Source organism: Mobula birostris, chromosome 6, assembly GCF_030028105.1.
Source record: "Mobula birostris isolate sMobBir1 chromosome 6, sMobBir1.hap1, whole genome shotgun sequence".
Classification (NCBI taxonomy): Eukaryota; Metazoa; Chordata; class Chondrichthyes; order Myliobatiformes; family Myliobatidae; genus Mobula; species Mobula birostris.
The window spans coordinates 50,093,620-50,113,544 of NC_092375.1; the positions used below are offsets into that span (position 1 = coordinate 50,093,620).

The following is a 19,925-nucleotide window of genomic DNA, read 5'->3' on the forward strand; positions in this document are numbered from 1 at the left end:
CAAGGGATCAGAAAATCACACAAGAAAGAGCAGGCATACCAAATAATGCAATGCCCATCCGATAAAGGTACAACATAGAACGCTATGCCAATCAACTGAAGTAAAAAGATATAGGCAGTGCCAGGTGGTTCCATAATCAATATATCAAATCAAAGCTCTAGTCCTATCAAATTTGGTTGAGATTAGTGGTGGAAAATTAAACAGATCACCTTAATTGAGCATTCATGAACACATCCATTCTCAGAATGCATGAGCCCAGTTCATTAATGCAAAGAACAAAACTGAAACACATTACTGAGGGTGCTATGTGCATTTGGATAGTGAGAGAACAGAATTAATGTATTTTAAGGCAATTATGTGTGGAGGAAAATAATTGGAGAATGCTGTAAATGTGCTGCAGAAGAAACTTGAATTAGAATGAATAGTAGAATGTATTACTCCACTGGTGCCATTCAGCCCCTCAAATCTGAATCAGCTCTATGGGAGTACAACCGAGCTCATGCCATTCCTCTGTCCTAGCTACATTTCCATGCAGATACCAGTACTGCAGATTTTCAGTGCTACAGTTGAATCTGTCTCTACAACCACCCCCGTCATTTCTGAGATTTTGCCAACTATTTATTCTACTTCCCCTAATTATGATTTCTTTGCCAATTTTCTGTCCTTCCTGTCTGTACAATCATAATTTTAAAATTCTCTATTGTATCTCCAAAACAAAAGCAAAAAAAAAAGGAAAATGAAACATTTGTAGATGGCAAATGTTTAAAAGATATTGATGTTTGGAACAACCTGTATGTGCTTGTACATGAATCACTGAAGTTAAGACCATAAGATATAGGAGCAGAATTAGGCCATTAGGCCATTGAGTCTGTTCCGCCATTTCATCATGGCTGTTCCATTTTTCCTCTTAGCCCTAATCTTTCTTGCCTTTTTACCATATCCCTCCATGCCCTGACCAATCAACCTCTGCCTTAAATATACTTAAAGACTTGGCCTCCATAGCTGTCTGTGGCAACAAATTCCACAGATTCACTACTCTCTGGCTAAAGAAATTCCTCCTCATCTCAATAGACAATAGGTGCAGGAGTAGGCCATTCAGCCCTTCAAACCAGCACCGCCATTCACTGTGATCATGGCTGATCATCCACAATCAGTACCCTTTTCCTGCCTTCTCCCCATATCCCTTGACTCCGCTATTTTTAGATAGATAGATATACTTTATTGATCCCGAGGGAAATTGGGTTTCGTTACAGTTGCACCAACCAAGAACGAAATCCAATTTCCCTCGGGATCAATTAAGAGCTGTATCTAACTCTTTCTTGAAAGAATCCAGAGAATTGGCCTCCACTGCCTTCTGAGGCAGAGCATTCCACAGAACCACAACCCTCTGTGTGAAAAAGTTTTTCCTCAACTCCCGTTCTAAATGGTCTACCTCTTATTCTTAAACTGTGGCCCCTGGTTCTGGACTCCCCCAACATCGGGAACATGTTTCCTGCCTCTAGCGTGTCCAATCCCTTAATAATCTTATATGTTTCAATCAGATCCCCTCTCATCCTTCTAAATTCCAGTGTATACAAGCCCAGTCACTCCAATATTTCAACATATGACAGTCACGCCATTCCGGGAATTAACCTCGTGAACCTACGCTGCACTCCCTCAATAGCTAGAATGTCCTTCCTCAAATTTGGAGACCAAAACTGTACACAGTACTCCAGGTATGGTCTCACCAAGGCCCTGTACAACTGCAGAAGGACCTCTTTGCTCCTATACTCAACTGTCCTTATTATGAAGGCCAACATGCCATTAGCTTTCTTTACTGCCTGCTGTACCTGCATGCTTACTTTCAGTGACTGATGAACAAGGACACCTAGATCTCATTGTACTTCCCATTTTCCTAACTTGACACCATTCAGGTAGTAATCTACCTTCCTCTTCTTGTCACCAAAGTGGATAACCTCACATTTATCCACATTAAACTGCATCTGCCATGCATCTGCCCACTCACCCAACCTGTCCAAGTCACCCTGCATTCTCATAACATCCTCCTCACATTTCACACTGCCACCCAGCTTTGTGTCATCTGCAAATTTGCTAATGTTACTTTTAATCCCTTCATCAAAATCATCAATGTATATTGTAAATAGCTGCGGTCCCAGCACTGAGCCTTGCGGTACCCCACTAGTTACTGCCTGCCATTCTGAAAAAGACCCGTTAACCCCTACTCTTTGTTTCCTGTCTGCCAACCAATTTTCTATCCATGTCAGTACCCTACCCACAATACCATTTGGTCTAATTTTGCCCACTAACCTCCTATGTAGGACCTTATCAAAGGCTTTCTGAAAGTCCAGGTACACTACATCTACTGGCTTTCCCATGTCCATTTTCATAGTTACATTCTCTAAAAATTCCAGATTAGTCAAGCATGATTTCCCCTTCGTAAATCCATGCTGACTCAGACCTATCCTGCTACTGCTATCCAAATATGCCTCTATTTCATCTTTTATAATTGATTCCAGCATCTTTTCCACCACTGATGTCAGACAAACTGGTCTATCCCTTACTCACTCTTCCTTCAGTTAGTCCTGACGAAGGGTCTCGGCCTGAAACATCGACTGTACCTCTTCCTAGAGATGCTGCCTGGCCTGCTGCGTTCACCAGCAACTTTGATGTGTGTTGGTCTATAATTGCCTGTTTTCTCTCTCCCTCCTCTCTTAAAAAGTGGGATAACATTAGCTACCCTTCAGTCCACAGGAACTGATCCTGAATCTATAGAACATTGGAAAATGACTACCAATGCGTCCACGATTTCTTGAGCCACCTCCTTAAGTACCCTGGGATGCAGACCATCAGGCCCTGGGGATTTATCAGCCTTCAGTCCCATCAGTTTACCCAACACCATTTTCTGCCTGATGCGACCCTAGGTCCTCTGGCCACTATTACATCTGGAAGATTGTTTGTGTCTTCCCTAGATCCAAAGTACCTGTTCAGCTCGTCTGCCATTTCCTTGTTCCCCATAATAATTTCACCTGTTTCGATATTCAAGGACCCAACTTTGGTCTTAACTAATTTTTTCCTCTTCACATACTTAAAGAAGCTTTTACTATCCTCCTTTATATTCTTGGCGAGCTTACCTTCGTATCTCATCTTTCCCCCCGTATCTCAGTTCCAAAAGGATGCCTCTCTATTCTGAGTCTGTGTCCTCTGATTTTAGACACTTCCACCATAGGAAGCATCCTTGCCACATCCACTTTATCAAGGCCTTTCACCATTTGAAAGGTTTCAATGAGGTCACCCCACATTCTTCTGAGTTCTGTGAATACAGGCCCAGAGCCATCAAATATTCTACCTATGACAAGCCATTCAATCCTGGAATCATTTTCGTGAACCTCCTTTGAACCCTATCCAGCAGCAGCACATCCTTTCTAAGATGCGGCCTAAAACTGCTCACAATACTTCAAGTGAGGCCTCGCCAGTGCTTTTCAAATCCTCAACATTACATCCTTGCTTTTATATTCTAGTTCTCTTGAAATGAAGGCTAACATTGCATTTGCCTTTCTCACCACAGACTCAATCTGCAAATTAACCTTGAGGGAATCCTGCACAAGGACTCCCAGATTCATTTAGAAATAGCCTACTACCCTTTTATTTTTTCTATTGAAGTGCATGACCATACACTTCCATACACATGACCATATACATGTGCAGATGTGAAAAGCATTTAGAAAGGTAAATGGTATATTGGCCTTTACTGCAAGAAGTTTTGGAAACAAAAGTAAAGACAAACTTCTGAAATTACACAGCATCATGATGAGACTGCTCTTGGGATGTGCACAATTCTGATTTCCTCATTTAAGAAAGAACATATTTGTATTAGCGAGTGGAGTGGAGTGTTAACAGTTTACTGCTTGGGATAGATTAAACATTATACCAGTGTATCTGAGATTAGAAGAGTCTCAATTACATCCTCCTTTATGAAAACTAATGTTATAATTCATTCAGTAGTTCAGCCATTCCCTCAGCATCCATGAGTAAATTTCCATTTTCATCTGGTGTGGTTTGGCCCTGCTCTTGCATCTTTTTTTCTATGAAACATTAACTCTGTTTCTCTCTCCACAGACACTGACCATTTTCAGTATTTACAATTTCAATTACAGATTTCCAAAATTTGTACGATTTTCCCCCAGTAAAGTTTAGGTAAGATTGTAATGTGATAATATGGTTATAATTTAAAACACTGAAGAGGCCATGGTATTTTGTATAAACACTGTCCCTACCACTTTTTCTCATTGGAACTTGAACAGTTTGAATCAGAGTTTAGATTTGCACTGTAGATTTTATCCTCTGCCAGTGCTGCATTTTTACCAACCATATTTCATTTATGCATGGCTGTGTTATGACCATATATCATTTTACTATTTCAAGGTTTGATTTTTCTTTTAAATAAAGTAGGAATTTTCAACTCTATGGAGTATCTATGGAGAGCAATTATTCAGTATTCACCTGTGAAAGGGACCTTGACATTTGTGAGGACAGCATAAGATAGACTTTTATGCTGGAACATGTCAACATTAAGAAAGAGTAAGTGCTGGAACTTTCGAAAAACATGAGGATAGATTTGAACCCAGGGCCAGATGGTATGTAGCCTAGGTTACTGCAGGAAGTGAGGGCAGAGATTGTTGTGCCTTTGGTGATGATCTTTGCATTCTCACTGGCCACAGGAGTTGTACCAGATGATTGCAAGGTGGCAAATCTTATTCCTTTCTTCAAGAAAGTGAGTAGCAATTACCCTAGGATTATAGACCAGTGAGTCTCCAATGGTGTGCAAATTATTGTTAAGATTCTTGGTGACAGGATTTATGAGCATTTGGAGAAGTATAGTCTTATAAGGGATAGTCAATGTGGCTTTATGAAGGGTGGGTCATGCCTCATGAGCCTGATTAAACTCTTTGAGAATGTAACAAGACACATCAATGAAAGTAGATCAGTGGATGCGGTACATATGGACTTTAGAAAGGTTTTTGATAACAATTCCTCATTGTAGGTTCATTCAGAAAGTCAGGAGGCAGGGATCCAGGGGAACTTGACTGTGTGGATTCTGAATTGGCTTGCTTATAGAAGGTAAAAGGTGGAAGTAGATGGAATGTTTTCTACCTAGAGGTTAATGCTCAGTAGTGTTCTGCAGGGATCTATTCTGGGACCCTGCTCTGTAATTTTTATAAATGACTTGGACGACGAAGTGGAAGAGTGGGCTAGTGAGTTGCAGATGACACAAAGGTGGTGGATTCATGAATAGTGTAGAAGCTTATCGTAGTCTACAATGGAACATTGACAGGATGCAGAGTTGGGCTGATAAGTGGCAGATGGAGTTCAACCTGGAGGACAAAGTGATTAACCTTGGATGGTCAAATTTGAAGACAGAATACATGGTTAATGGCATGATTCTTGACAGTGTGGAGGAAAAGAGGGATCTTGGGGTTCACATCCGTGAATCCCTCTGAGTTGCCATGCGTTTATAGGGTGGTTAAGAAGTCGTATGGTTTGTAGCCTTCATTAGACAGGAGATTGAGTTCAATAGCCACAAGGTAATGTTGCAGCTGTATAAAACCCTGATTAGACCACACTTGGAGTATTGTGCTCAGTTCTGATCACCTCATTACAGGAAGGAGAGTGCAGGAGAGTGATTCACTAGGATGCTTCCTGGATTACAGAACATCTCATTATGAGGAAAGGTTAAGTGAGCTAGGGCTTTTCTCCTTGGAGCGAAGGATGATGAGGTGTGACTTGATAGGGGTGTCCAAAATGATAAGAGGCATAAATCAAGTGGATAGCCAAGGACTTTTTCCCAGGTTTGAAGTGCTAATAGCAGGGGGCATAATTTTATGGTGATTGGACAAAAGTATAGGGAAGTATCAGAGAAAAGTTATTTACTCTGAGAGTGGTGAGTGCATGGTATGCCCTGCCAGGGTGGTGGTAGACACAGATACATTTAGGGGCATTTGAGAAATTATTAGATAGGTATGGATGAAAAAAAAATAGATGTCTATGTAGGAGAAAAGGGTTAGATTGATCTTAGAACAGGTCAAAATGTGACATAACATTGTGGGCCAAAGGGCCTGTATCAGTCATCATTTCGGGTTGATCTTTCATTGGCATCAGTGATTATCTTATTCCTATTTTCTCTCTCTTTCTAGCTGCTTTCTGAGTTCAGCAGGATTACTAGCATTTTATATTTTACTTAAGATATCCAACACTGCTATAGTTTGATTTTTCCTCTGCTGATTTTGATAGTTTTCCTTTATGTAATTCCAGTCTTCTCATTGATTCACTAACCTATTATCAGTCAGGTGCACTGGTTCCATATTTCTCAATGTCCCAAAAATATTAACTCTGGTTTTGTATTTCCTGCATTATCATCTCATTCTGTTTGTTTTTTTAAGGCTAGCCGTAGCAATTGATTTTGACAGAGTCATAGAGAAGTACAGCCCATTTAATTCATACCAAAACTACTTAAACTGAATACTCCCATCAACCTGCACCAGGACCAAAGCCCTCCATTCTCCCTCTACCTACCCAAACTTCTCTTAAACGTTGAAATCAAGCTCATATGCACCACTTGTGTTGGCAGCTCAATCTGCACTCTCACAATCCTCTGAGTGAAGAAGTTTCCCTTCATGCTCCCCTTAAGCTGTTCATCTTCCACCCTTAATCCATGACCTCTGGTTGTAGTCCCATCCAGTCTCAATGGAAGAAGCCTGCTTACATTTTCCCCTCATAATTTTGTATAACTTTATTGAATCTCCTCTTAATCTTCTATGTTCTAAGGTATACAGTCCTAACCTATTAAGTCTTTTCTTAAACCCCGGTCCTCCAGATCTGGCAGCATCCTCGTAAACTTTCTCTACTCTTTCAACCTTATTTCCATCTTTCTTGCAGGTAGATGACCAAAATTGCACACAATACTCCAAATTAGGCCTCACCAATGTCTTATACAACTTCAACATAACAGCCCATCTCCTGTAAACAATACCTTGATTTATAAAGGCCAGTGTAACAAAAGCTTTCGTTACGATCCTATCTACCTGTGACACCACTTTCAATAAATTATGTACCTGTATTCCCAGATCCTCTTGTTGTACCATACTCCTCAGTGCCGTACCTTTCACTGTGTAAGACCTATCCTGGTTGCTCCTACTGGAATGCGAAACCTTACACTTGTCTGCAGTAAATTCCATCTGCCATTTTTCAACCGATGCAGATCACTCTCCAAGCCATGATAGCCTTCCTCACTGTCCACTATCCCCAGTCCTGGTGTCATCTGCAAATTTGCTGATCCAGTTGACCACATTATCATCCAGATCATTGATACAGATGGCAAACAACAATGGACCCAGCACCGATCCCTGTGGCACACTACTAGTCACAATTAGAAAGGCAACAATCTAGTACCACTCTCTGGCTTCTCCCACAAAGCCAATGTCTAATCCAATTTATTACCTTATCTTGAATGACGAGCAACTGAACCTTCTCTCCCATGTGGGACCTTCTCAAATGCCTTGCTAAAGTCTATGTAGATAACATCCACTGCCTTGCCTTCATCTACTTTCCTGGTAACTTTCTCGAAAAACTGTATTATAAGATTGGTTAGATTTGACCTACCACACACAAGTCATGCTGACTATCCTTAATCAATCCATGCTGATCCAAATACTTATATATGAGGTCCCTTAGACTACCTTCCAATAACTTTCCCACAACTGATGTCAGACTCACCAGCCTGTAATTTTCCAGTTTATGTTTAAAGCCTTTTTAAACAGCAGAACAACATTGGTATCCTCCAATCCTCTGGTACCTCTCCTGATATTTAGCTTTTGACTATTTGACCTTTTTTTTTAAGGCTGGCTACTATTTCATTGATTACTTTCTCCTCAAAGACATTTAAAAAATTATCTATTTCACCTGTCTTCACATCTGAAGGAAGCTGCTATTTAACTGTTGCCCTCTTTTTTTTCTCCTCTGAATCCCCCATCTAACTCTTCCTCCTCCTCCAAACAAATTAATGCTTCTTACTTGCATCAATGTCTGGTCTTGATGTGTTCTGGATATTATAGTGTTGTTTGACTGACAGCTGTGCACATTTGGAGATGCAATGTATCATGAGCAAGGATGTGAATTTATGCCATCTTCACCATAGCTTTCTCCAACTGTATACCTATTATGTCTGATAATTACCAAAATATTGCAATAGACCAAGGAAAATAAACAATTGTTTTTGGTATTGGTTTACTGTTGTCACATGAAAAGAGTGAAAAGCTTGCCTTGTATATCATTTATATAGATCAAATCATTATACAGTGCATTGAGTTAATTTACTTTGAACTTGTCCTGGGCCCAGCATGTAATTGTAATTGCAAAGAAAGCAGGGCAGTGCTTCCTCTTCCTCAGAAATTTGCAAAGATTTGGCATTACATTCAAAACGTTGACAAACTTTGACAGATGTGTGGTGAAGAGTTTATTGACTGGTAGCATCACAGCCTGGTATAGAAATCTTTCAAAAATAGTGGATACTGTCCAGTCCATTATAGGCAAAGTCCTCCCCACCATTGAGCACAACTACATGAAGCATTGTTGCAGGAAAGCAGCATCCATCATCAGGGAACCCCACCACGTTCTCTTTACATTGCTGCCATCAGGAAGAAGGTACAGGAGCTGAAGAATCTCACCATCAGGTTCAAGAACAGTTATTACCCCTAACTTTCAGGCTCTTGAACCAGAGGGGTAACTTCACTCATCACTTACTACATCACTGGAGCATTCCCACAGCGTATGGACTAACTTCCAAGGACTCTTCATCTTACATTCTCAATATGTATTGTTTATTTATTTATATTATTTATTTTTTCTTTTGTATTTGCAAGGTTTGTTGTCTTTTGCATATCAGTAGTTTGTCTGCCCCGTTGGGGCCTTTCATTGATTCTATTATGGTTCTTAGATTTACTAGGTATACCTGCAAAAAAAAAAAACAAGCTCCGGTTTAGTCATAGTCATACTTTATTGATCCCGGGGAAATTGGTTTTCATTACAGTTGCACCATAATAATAATTAGTAATAGAACCATAAATAGTTAAATAGTAATATGTAAATTATGCTAGTAAATTATGAAATAAGTCCAGGACCAGCCTTTTGGCTCAGGGTGTCTGACCCTCCAAGGGAGGAGATGTAAAGTTTGATGGCCACAGGCAGGAATGACTTCCTATGACGCTCTGTGCTGCATCTCGGTGGAATGAGTCTCTGGCTGAATGTATTCCTGTGCCCACCCAGTACATTATGTAATGGATGGGAGACATTGACCAAGATGGCATGCAACTTAGACAGCATCCTCTTTTCAGACACCACTGTGAGAGAGTGTATATGGTGGTGTATATGTACTTTGATAATAAATTTACTTTGAACTTTAGTAGAAGGTAAAACAGTAACAATGCAGAATGAAGTGTCAAAGCTGCTGAGAAAAGTGCAGTGCAGATACTGGAAACCTGCAGATGGTGGAAACCTGTTTTTCTCACCAGTAACACTACTTAACCTATGAATCTTTTCAGCATTCCCAATAAAATCTCTTCCATACAACACACACAAAAGTTGCTGGTGAACGCAGCAGGCCAGGCAGCATCTCTAGGGAGAGGTGCAGTTGACGTTTCAGGCCGAGACCCTTCGTCAGGACTAACTGAAGGAAGAGTGAGTAAGGGATTTGAGAGGGGGAGGGGGAGATCCAAAATGATAGGAGAAGACAGGAGGGGGAGGGATGGAGCCAAGAGCTGGACAGGTAATAGGCAAAAGGAATACGAGAGGATCATGGGACAGGAGGTCCGGGAAGAAAGACGGGGGGGGGGGTGGACCCAGAGGATGGGCAAGAGGTATATTCAGAGGGACAGAGGGAGAAAAAGGAGAGTGAGAGAAAGAATGTGTGCATAAAAATAAGTAACATATGGGGTACGAGGGGGAGGTGGGGCCTTAGCGGAAGTTAGAGAAGTCGATGTTCATGCCATCAGGTTGGAGGCTACCCAGACGGAATATAAGGTGTTGTTCCTCCAACCTGAGTGTGGCTTCATCATTACAGTAGAGGAGGCCGTGGATAGACATGTCAGAATGGGAATGGGATGTGGAATTAAAATGTGTGGCCACTGGGAGATCCTGCTTTCTCTGGCGGACAGAGCGTAGATGTTCAGCAAAGCGGTCTCCCAGTCTGCGTCGGGTCTCGCCAATATATAAAAGGCCACATCGGGAGCACCGGACGCAGTATATCACCCCAGTCGACTCACAGGTGAAGTGTTGCCTCACCTGGAAGGACTGTTTGGGGCCCTGAATGGTGGTAAGGGAGTAAGTGTAAGGGCATGTGTAGCACTTGTTCGCTTACACGGATAAGTGCCAGGAGGGAGATCAGTGGGGAGGGATGGGGGGGACGAATGGACAAGGGAGTTGCGTAGGGAGCGATCCCTGTGGAATGCAGGGGGGGGGGGAAGGAAAGATGTGCTTAGTGGTGGGATCCCATTGGAGGTGGCGGAAGTTACGGAGAATAATATGTTGGACCCGGAGGCTGGTGGGGTGGTAGGTGAGGACCAGGGGAACCCTTTCCTAGTGGGGTGGCGGGAGGATGGAGTGAGAGCAGATGTATGTGAAATGGGGGAGATGCATTTAAGAGCAGAGTTGATAGTGGAGGAAGGGAAGCCCCTTTCTTTAAAAAAGGAAGACATCTCCCTTGTCCTAGAATGAAAAGCCTCATCCTGAGAGCAGATGCGGCGGAGACGGAGGAATTGTGCGAAGGGGATGGCGTTTTTGCTAGAGACAGGGTGAGAAGAGGAATAGTCCAGATAGCTGTGAGAGTCAGTAGGCTTATAGTAGACATCAGTGGATAAGCTGTCTCCAGAGACAGAAAGATCTAGAAAGGGGAGGGAGGTGTCGGAAATGGACCAGGTAAACTTGAGGGCAGGGTGAAAGTTGGAGGCAAAGTTAATAAAGTCAACAAGCTCTGCATGCGTGCGGGAAGCAGCGCCAATGCAGTCGTCGATGTAGCGAAGGAAAAGTGGGGGACAGATACCAGAATAGGCACGGAACATAGATTGTTCCACAAAGCCAACAAAAAGGCAGGCATAGCTAGGACCCATACAGGTGCCCATAGCTACACCTTTAGTTTGGAGGAAGTGGGAGGAGCCAAAGGAGAAATTATTGAGAGTAAGGACTAATTCCGCTAGACGGAGCAGAGTGGTGGTAGAGGGGAACTGATTAGGTCTGGAATCCAAAAAGAAGCATAGAGCTTTGAGACCTTCCTGATGGGGGATGGAAGTATATAGGGACTGGACATCCATGGTGAAAATAAAGCGGTGGGGGCCAGGGAACTTAAAATTATCGAAAAGTTTAAGAGCGTGAGAAGTGTCACGAACATAGGTTGGAATGGATTGTACAAGGGGGGATAAAACCGTGTCGAGGTATGCAGAAATGAGTTCGGTGGGGCAGGAGCAAGCTGAGACAATAGGTCGGCCAGGACAGGCAGGTTTGTGGATCTTGGGTAGGAGGTAGAAACGGGAAATGCGAGGTGTGGGAACTATAAGGTTGGTAGCAGTGGATGGGAGATCCCCTGAGCGGATAAAGTCGGTGATGGTGTGGGAGACAATGGCCTGGTGCTCCTTAGTGGGGTCACGATCGAGGGGTAAATAAGAGGAGGTATCCACGAGTTGTCGCTGTGCCTCGGCAAGGTAGAGGTCAGTACGCCAGACTACAACAGCACCCCCCTTATCGGCAGGTTTAATAATAAGGTTAGGATTAGTGCAGAGGGAGTGGAGAGCAGAGCGTTCCGAAGGAGTGAGGTTGGAATGGGGACAAGGTGCGGTGAAGTCAAGATGGTTGATGTCCCATCGGCAGTTAGCAATAAAGAGATCCAGAACAGGCAGAAGACCAGAGCGGGGTGTCCATGAAGAAGAGGAGGGTTGAAGATGGGAGAAGGGGTCATCGGTGGGAGTGGAAGAGTCCTTGCCGAAGAAGTAGGCTCGGAGACGGAGACGGCGGAAGAAAAGTTCCACATCGTGGCGAACACGGAACTCGCTGAGGTGTGGGCGAAGGGGGACAAAGGTGAGGCCCTTACCGAGGACAGAGCGCTCTGCCTCCGACAGTTGAAGGTCGGAGGGGATGGTAAAGACCTGGCACAGATGAGAGTTGGGATCAGAGGGGGGAGGGGGGAGGTTGGGGGTGTCAATGGAGAGGGGAGGGTTGGGGTGAATCTCTTCCATGTCTTCTAGATATAACATCACAAATTGAACCTACTGCACTTTTGAATCCGGTTGCCTCTTTCAGTAGTATTCAATACATCTAAGAAAATAACTGTCTGCACTGTTCAAACTTTGTAACGGTCAGTTTGGTATGAATGGATGGATATTTATTCCCATTCATTTTAATATTAAGGGGAATGGAAAGGAAAAATTCTTGATTTTGGATTGAATGACTTACCCTTGTGCTTCTCACCACACTTACCTAGCTGTGTGAAATAGACCTATGGAACATAGAATATTACAGCACAGTACAGGCCCTTTGGCTCACCATGTTGTGCCAACCTTTTAACCAACTGCAAGATCAGTCTAACCCTTCCCTTCCACACAGCCCTCTGTTTTTCTGTCATCCATGTGCTGACCTCAGAGTGACTTAAATGTCTCTAATGTATCTGCCTCTACCACCACCACTGGCAGCATGCACACACCACTCCGTGTTACCCCTTGTACATTCTTCTAATCATCTCAAAGTTATGCCCCCCTGTTATTTCTGTTCTGGGAAAAAGTCCCTAACTGTCCACTTGATCTATGCCTCTTATCATCTAGTGCACCTCTGTGAAGTCACCTCTCATCCTCCTTTGCTCCAAAGAAAAAAGACCTAACTTGCTCAATCTTTCCTCATAAGAGATGCTTTCCAGTCTAGGTAACGTCTGGTAAATGTCCTCAACATTCTCCCTAAAGCTTCCACGTCCTTCTTATAATGAGGTGACCAGAACTGAACACAATAGTCAGAGTGTGGTCCAACTAGGGTTTTATAGAACTACAACATTACCTTGTGGCTCTTGAACTGAATTCCCTAACTAATGAAGGCCAACACACCATAAGCCTTCTCAACAACCCCATCTGTTAGGCCTACATAGGCAAACCCTTCCCAGTCTCAACCCAGCTAACAGGAATCACCTGCCACTGATTTCCAACTCATCACCTGCAGCTTATTTAAACCCAGCTCTCATCCACAGTCCTTGTTCACTCATACAAACCAACCAACCAGCCAGCCTCAACCAGTTGCTCTTAACTTTCAGTTACCTTATTGCCTGTTGTGCTTAGTATCTAATCTCTAGTGTTGTGGACCCTTGTTGCTTGTTACTTTTGCAGTCTATTAAAGTTATCTTTCATCACTGAATCTTCTCCACTGCTCTGCTTTTGGGCTAATCTTCCTCTACATTTCCTAACACTATCATCTTGCACGGCAACTTTGAGGGATCTACGGATTCTTTCATGTTCTTTCAGATTCCTTGCAATTGACAACCATACATAATAAATATACAGTACACTCCTATTTTATATCAGATCAGAGTACTGTAAAAATTGGCATTTATTAATCCAGCTTTACAGTTTTGTGGATATTATCCAAGATATATCACTGTAATCTGCATGTTAAATATTGTAGGGAGGTTCTTGCACTGTCTGAAAACCCTAACCAAGTGACGTGAATAGAGCTGCTTCACTCATCTGTGGCTTCCTCTCACCTACACTCAGCTGGGCTAGACTTGATGAGCTGATTTAAGCTAACTATATCCTATCAAAACATCCAGCAAGGTAGGGTGACATCCTACAGTACTACCTACATCATGTCCCCAGAAAGCTCTTGTAAACTCTGACTGGATGCAAAGCTGGTAGTGAAAGTTTGTATTCCATCAAAGCTGTGAAGGTTTTCGAAAATCTGGTGAAGGAACTGAGGGAGGTAGATTCCCGAGAGTAATAGATGTGACCTCACTGTTGGTTCCACATGAAAATCACCAGGTCCTGGGCTTCAATAGGGATACTACAAGTCCAGCACTATCATATGTGGGAGTACATGAACATCTATGGATGCTTTGGAGACTGCTTGCCACATGAGAGTGTAACTGAGATGTGTAAAATCCAAATCCAAAATGTGTAATACACATATTTTCAAGTTTTCCCACCTGCCCAACTTCTTCCAAGCATAATGAATCACTTGGAGAGAATTCTGATTACAAATCGTTAATCTAATTCATTTCAGAGAGGAGGTGAACATTAGGCCAGAGTAATTGAAACTTACTTCATCCCTGCACTTAAAAAAAGCTAACAATGTGTATATGTACAGCATTTAATCATAGTAAACCACAACTGACAAAAAACTTCAACTCTCTTGGTTCAATACTTATTCAATTTTGACTTCTGACAAAAGGACCAATTTTAAGACCATCCATGTCTTGGCCTGAATATCTGCCATTGTTTCTTAAAACTTCCACCCAAAAGTACAGGTTTTAAGAAACAATGTAGACAGCTAGACCACCTGCAAACTAACTTCTTCTCCAAGATTTACAATTTTCTTGGCAACCTGTCCTCTATCTTGGTACTAGCCTTTTTTTAAAACCCTATTTTTGATGAATTGGACCTTGCTCCTCACTGGTGGTTTTGAGAAGATCAAAACAAGCCTCTTCCCTTACCAGCAGCCCCCTCACACTCAGAGGTAGGCCTCCAGACCCAGGACAGACCAGCTTGAAGCCTCCAGTCATTCTGCCTGGACTCATAGACTCGACCTTCGTGCCGTTACCTCTGGACTTGCTGACTCCAATCTTCAACCTTATGGGCTTTCTACATCTGGCTTCACCAACTTTTGTCTTTGACCTTCAGACTTGTTAAACAAGCTATGGGTTTTGACCTTTAAACCTAGGCTGTTGAGATTGTATTTTGTTCAATTTTGTTCCTTTGACTAGCAGTATATTTCAAGGAGCAAATTGCTGTTTTGTGGTAGCTATCTCGTGAAAAGTAATAAACACACGTAACTGGTTGAGATGTTATGACCATATACTATAATCCCAGTCATCAGAAGGTATTTGAGTAAGCCATGTGTTATTTATAGGAATTCAAAAATTATTTCCCCCCATTTTAATAGGTACAACCCAGTGCCGTATACAGTATAGATTTTGTGTTAAATCTACCTTAACTCGCACTAGTTCCTGGTCACCTTGCACTTCAACTTAATTTGTCTCCCACTTCAGCAAGACTCAGTTGTTGTTGAAATCCTTACCTTAGTTTCAGATCACAGAATGGCCTCACTCCACACCCCCCCCACCCCCACCCCCACCCCCACCCCCACCCAACCACCTGGCCAGTTGCAGATGGTTAAATCTGACCTTTCATTGATTCCTTCCCCACACTGCAGTGAAACTCTCAAGTTCCCACGCAGTCCGCTTCCCAAAATCAACTTTTGTGACAAATTCATAACTAAGTTATACGAACCCAAACTAAAATGGCAGTTAAAATGGAGGCTGACTTATATCGAGTGTACTACATTCGCTTTAAGGCTACATTTTGATCCTGATTTATCCCTGGGGAACGTTACGGGAGATCAGCTGATAATTTTTAAAAGACTGTTTATCCAGTTTAAAAGTGTAAATAAGTTTTCGTAGAGTGTTTGAATATAAACTTGAACACGCACTGGTTATTTTGTAATATTTCATAATGGTTTATATCGAACAGAGCGAGAGCACTATACACAGATCTACTGTATACCAAAATTTTATGTGTGACTATATTTTGTCTTTGCAGAATTAAGGTCAGGAAACACACTGCCACTGTGTGTGACTCAAGGGCATTTAGTTCACTTTTCGTACCCAGTTACCATCACAGAATTTCATCTGGCAGTTTTATTTCCAAATAGGTCCTAGTCTGTTGCTGAAATTAAAACCTCATGAGCATTGTCTGACAGAATTGATGAGATATATCCAATTAAAATGAAAAAGTCATATTGGTTACGACTTTTACCATAGCTATCATATTGATTTGTACACCGACTGGAGACATTTTAATTAAGTTCCCAAACGCGCTGCGCTGTTATCCTGCCGTAATGACCAAACTTACTTAATATTTACTATCAGTTTGGTCTTGGGAGAATGTAAAAGTAAACTGAACACCCTTTTCCTATTTGTGAGGGTGAATGTAAGAAACAGTCCTGCAAGTAGTGAACAATTAGGATTGCCCAAGAAGTCACTGACAACTAGCGCGATAATTGAATATAAACTAAACTACACGACATAAATATTGTTATACAAACGGAAACAGATCGGCCCACAGTGTCCGTGCCGGCCAAGAAGTAGTCTTTGTGCTAATCTCACTTCTTAGCATACGACCTGGGAGCCGTCTGTGCCACAACATTATAAGTGCTTTTCTAAACATTTTATATATGTACATAAAATCCATGTCTATTTTATAACATCGACTTCCGATCCGCTTTATTCCTTCGGGGTCTCTCTGTTTGCTACTCCCTGGTAATTTCAACCACAGTTCTTTGTTTTGATAGTGTTTTAGAGAAATGGTATCAAATATTTCTATGCATGTTGGTTCAGACTTGTCTTTTTGGAAGAGAGGCTTATTTACCGAACTAGTTAACTGGTAAACTTGGATGTAGAGGCTGAAAGTCTTCAAAAATATACGGAATACTTTTAAATGGCTAGAATGATTCAACCGAAAGAACTCCGCACCCAGTTTCAGATTGTGTTGCAGAGGGTATCAAAAATCTTCCATATAACTTCAATATTAAAGTATTTCAGAGTCGAGGTCTACTACGAATGCTAATTCATTTGGGGTTGCTGATTTAATTTTTCCTCATGTTTATTTGAATAAAATCGAGTTTGACCAGGCTTGGCAAAAGTAAAGTAGGCCGTTTGTTCAAGTTTATTTTAATTCCAAACAATGCGGCCAAAAAGGACGTTCATTGAAATATCCCATATTTGTGTCTTCCCAGTAAGGCGATTTAGCGAGGCGTTGCTGAGGCCACCGTGCGGGTATGTTTCTCTCAGCACGAACCATCATGACTTTGCACACTAGCTGTTTGGCGAAACATTAGCTACAACAATGAGGGGGAGGGAGCGGTGCCTCGCAGCCATAAAGATCTGTGAAGCTCTGATACAAAGAAGTAATAATGTGTTTGTGGGCTGATAGGCAGGGCCTGGTCGAGCTGGTTTCTGCTGATTGATGTTTCTTCTCTCGCATTTGCAAATTTCTGGGTTGTTTGGATATGTCAAGCGAGATTTTGCAGGTGCCGGAGGGAAAGGGGGGGTGGGGTGGGGAGAATGATGATGCATCAACGGTGGCGGAAAGTTGGGAAAGGATGGCGCGCTTTTACTCTGACTCGAACTGCTTTGAAATAAACTGGTTTCAGTGTGCAGCTGAGCGGAAGGAAGTTCTGATGTTTTTGAAGCCGCGTGTTCAAGGACCTCATTTAAGGAGGAACGATTGCTTAAAGGAAAAAGGGGGCGGTTAAAATACCAAGGTTAGAGAGGTTTCTAACTGTGAGCTCGACGATAGTTACTTCTGCTTTCTAAATGGAAAAACAAACTCACCACATAATACAATTCGGAGTTTTCCGTCATTTAAGTCCCGCGAGGCAAGACGTAATTTACTTTATTCGCAACTTTAAATAAATACTGTGATTATTTTCACGTACTAGCTGTTTTGTGGTGATCAGTAACTGAACTCCGCGAGGAACCGGGACCCGCCATAAGTTTCGTGCTGTCGCCTAGGCAGGGAAAACGACATGGTAGATGTGAGAGTGATAAATTGTAGTGCGTTTATTTCCTTAATTTTCGGATGTTAATTTTTAAATCTTGCGACGTAGCCTGTGCATACCTGTTTGTTCTATGGGTGTGTTCCGCGTACGAACGCTGGAGGTTTATCGGTGTGCTCTGTGTGTGAGAGAGAGAGGGGGGGGAGGAGTGGTTACATGACGTGACATAAATTACTTGTTTTATTCATTTCATATTTCCCTTTAAAAGGCCACAGCAAGACTCGCACAGATGTAACTTTGAGATGCAATCCGGTTACCATTGGTCACATTTTAAAATAAACCTAGTGTCGCTCGAACTTTTTAAACACGCCCTTTGCATTTCATTCTACACTTCGTGATGTTACATGTGCTATTTTTTTCCAGGTGGTCCCGATCACCCAAATAACTGCGCGGGCGTGTATGTGTTTTATTTCCTCCATTGAACTGACGTCCAAGCAGAGAGAACCTGAACGTTGTTCAGTAGAAAGCATTGTTGAGCGTGTTTTGTTCCTCTCCTTTGGCGGTGCAGCAGTAGGGAGGAAATGAGTTCACGGCCATTCTGCTGACACAAGCATGTAATGAGAGATGAAGCCGCGATACCGCACCGAGGCGTCTCATTCAGCCGCTTTTCGCCTGATCGCTCTGCCAGGTGTTTCGTGGTCTCAGTTTCAAAATGTTTTGCACATTTGTAATTCTCCCCCATCCGCTTCTTCAGACTGAACACATTAAACCATATATACCGTTTACATGGCTACAGCCTACGTGTATACAACAGCAAAATTGTGAGCGTGTCCTCATTCTCGATGTACGATGGTTGATTGATGTGCTCAATACGCAACCTGAATTTTTAAAGGGCACTCAGTATTTCCATCAGAGTTCATGTGGGTTCGCGTTGAAGTCTTTGAAGTAATGGTGATTTGGTGCACGTTCGCTGTTGAACATTTACTTTCTGTTTTGCTGCTAAATGTGTTCTGTGCGACCAACGCGAAAGTCGTTTGTAGATTTATCCGATAGGAGTCGGTCAATTCTGAATTAATGAAACAGCTTTCTGGTAGTTAAATACGGAAACATGTAAAAGAATTAAGAACATGTAGGAACATTCACCAATCAAAGCTTCATTATTTGCTATAAATATTTTCTTCCAGAAGTTGATTTATTTATCGCAGTGGTTTAATTATGGCGCGGTGCAAAATTGAGCTTCTTTTGTAAGCGTGAGAATGCCTTGCGGCAGTGATTTTGTGTTGATTGCCTATTATCACGGATAGGCTGGGAGTTGCTGATTGACGTTTTACAATGTCGAGCTGGTACTGGGCTCTTCCGAACTGCAAGGGGTAGTAATTCGAAGGACAGGGACAAGGCCACGCCGGGTAAGGGCAAACTACTTATTAAATTGCCCTCTCTCACCCTGGCAGCTCCATTCCCCAAGGTTTTGCCAGGGAACTGCTGAATCTCTTGTTCCAAGAATGTAGACGATGTCTTCTTAAAATCAACGTAAACATACATCAGCAACTTTTATACATAATGCAACGCATTTCCTTTCATCAACTTTATTACTGATGTACAATGTGGTAACGATATTTGTGGATTTAACTATTCTGTAATTGGGCTTCCAGTTGTTCACACGATATCGATTTAAATCAGTCAAAGAGCATGACAATATCTTGATAATTCCAGTTTACCACATCAAAAATCAATCTCAGTTTGATCATGATGTCAGGAATAAAGCAATACAGGAACGCAGCTTAGTTGTAACATGTGCGTTAAACGACCAATTAGCGCGGAAGGAACGTTCCATCCTGGTTTAAATATTTACATACGTGGATGAGGTACAAGTTCTCGCCTGTATTATTTTCGTATTACAGATTGATTTCACTCATTTAAATTCTCACTGATGTCTTTTTGGCGGGGATGCCGTAGGAGAAAGATATCGTATCGGAATACAACGGACACAGGGACATGTAATGTTTTTCAAAATACTCTGTACTGCAGGGAACCCGGACTAGTGTATTTTTGTTTTCCTCCCTCCCTTGCACGCATATCATCTGAGTCGTTATTTCTAACTGCGGCAATTAAAACGGTATCGGAGATTCTGTCCCTAT

General features: G+C 42.2%; 1 protein-coding gene and 1 long non-coding RNA gene across 6 annotated transcripts in view; one reads left to right on the plus strand and one right to left on the minus strand.

The window, feature by feature from the left end:
• The window catches only part of bcor (BCL6 corepressor), a 302,269-nt gene that overhangs the window by 111,092 nt on the left and 171,252 nt on the right, over nt 1-19,925 (plus strand). The gene's annotated exons all lie outside the window — the stretch shown is intronic.
• LOC140199782 (uncharacterized) lies at nt 8,290-17,981 on the minus strand. Its single transcript, XR_011886489.1, has 3 exons — nt 17,910-17,981; nt 17,624-17,799; nt 8,290-9,004 (listed from the first exon to the last, which is right to left on the minus strand). It is a non-coding gene; the product is annotated as an uncharacterized lncRNA (long non-coding RNA).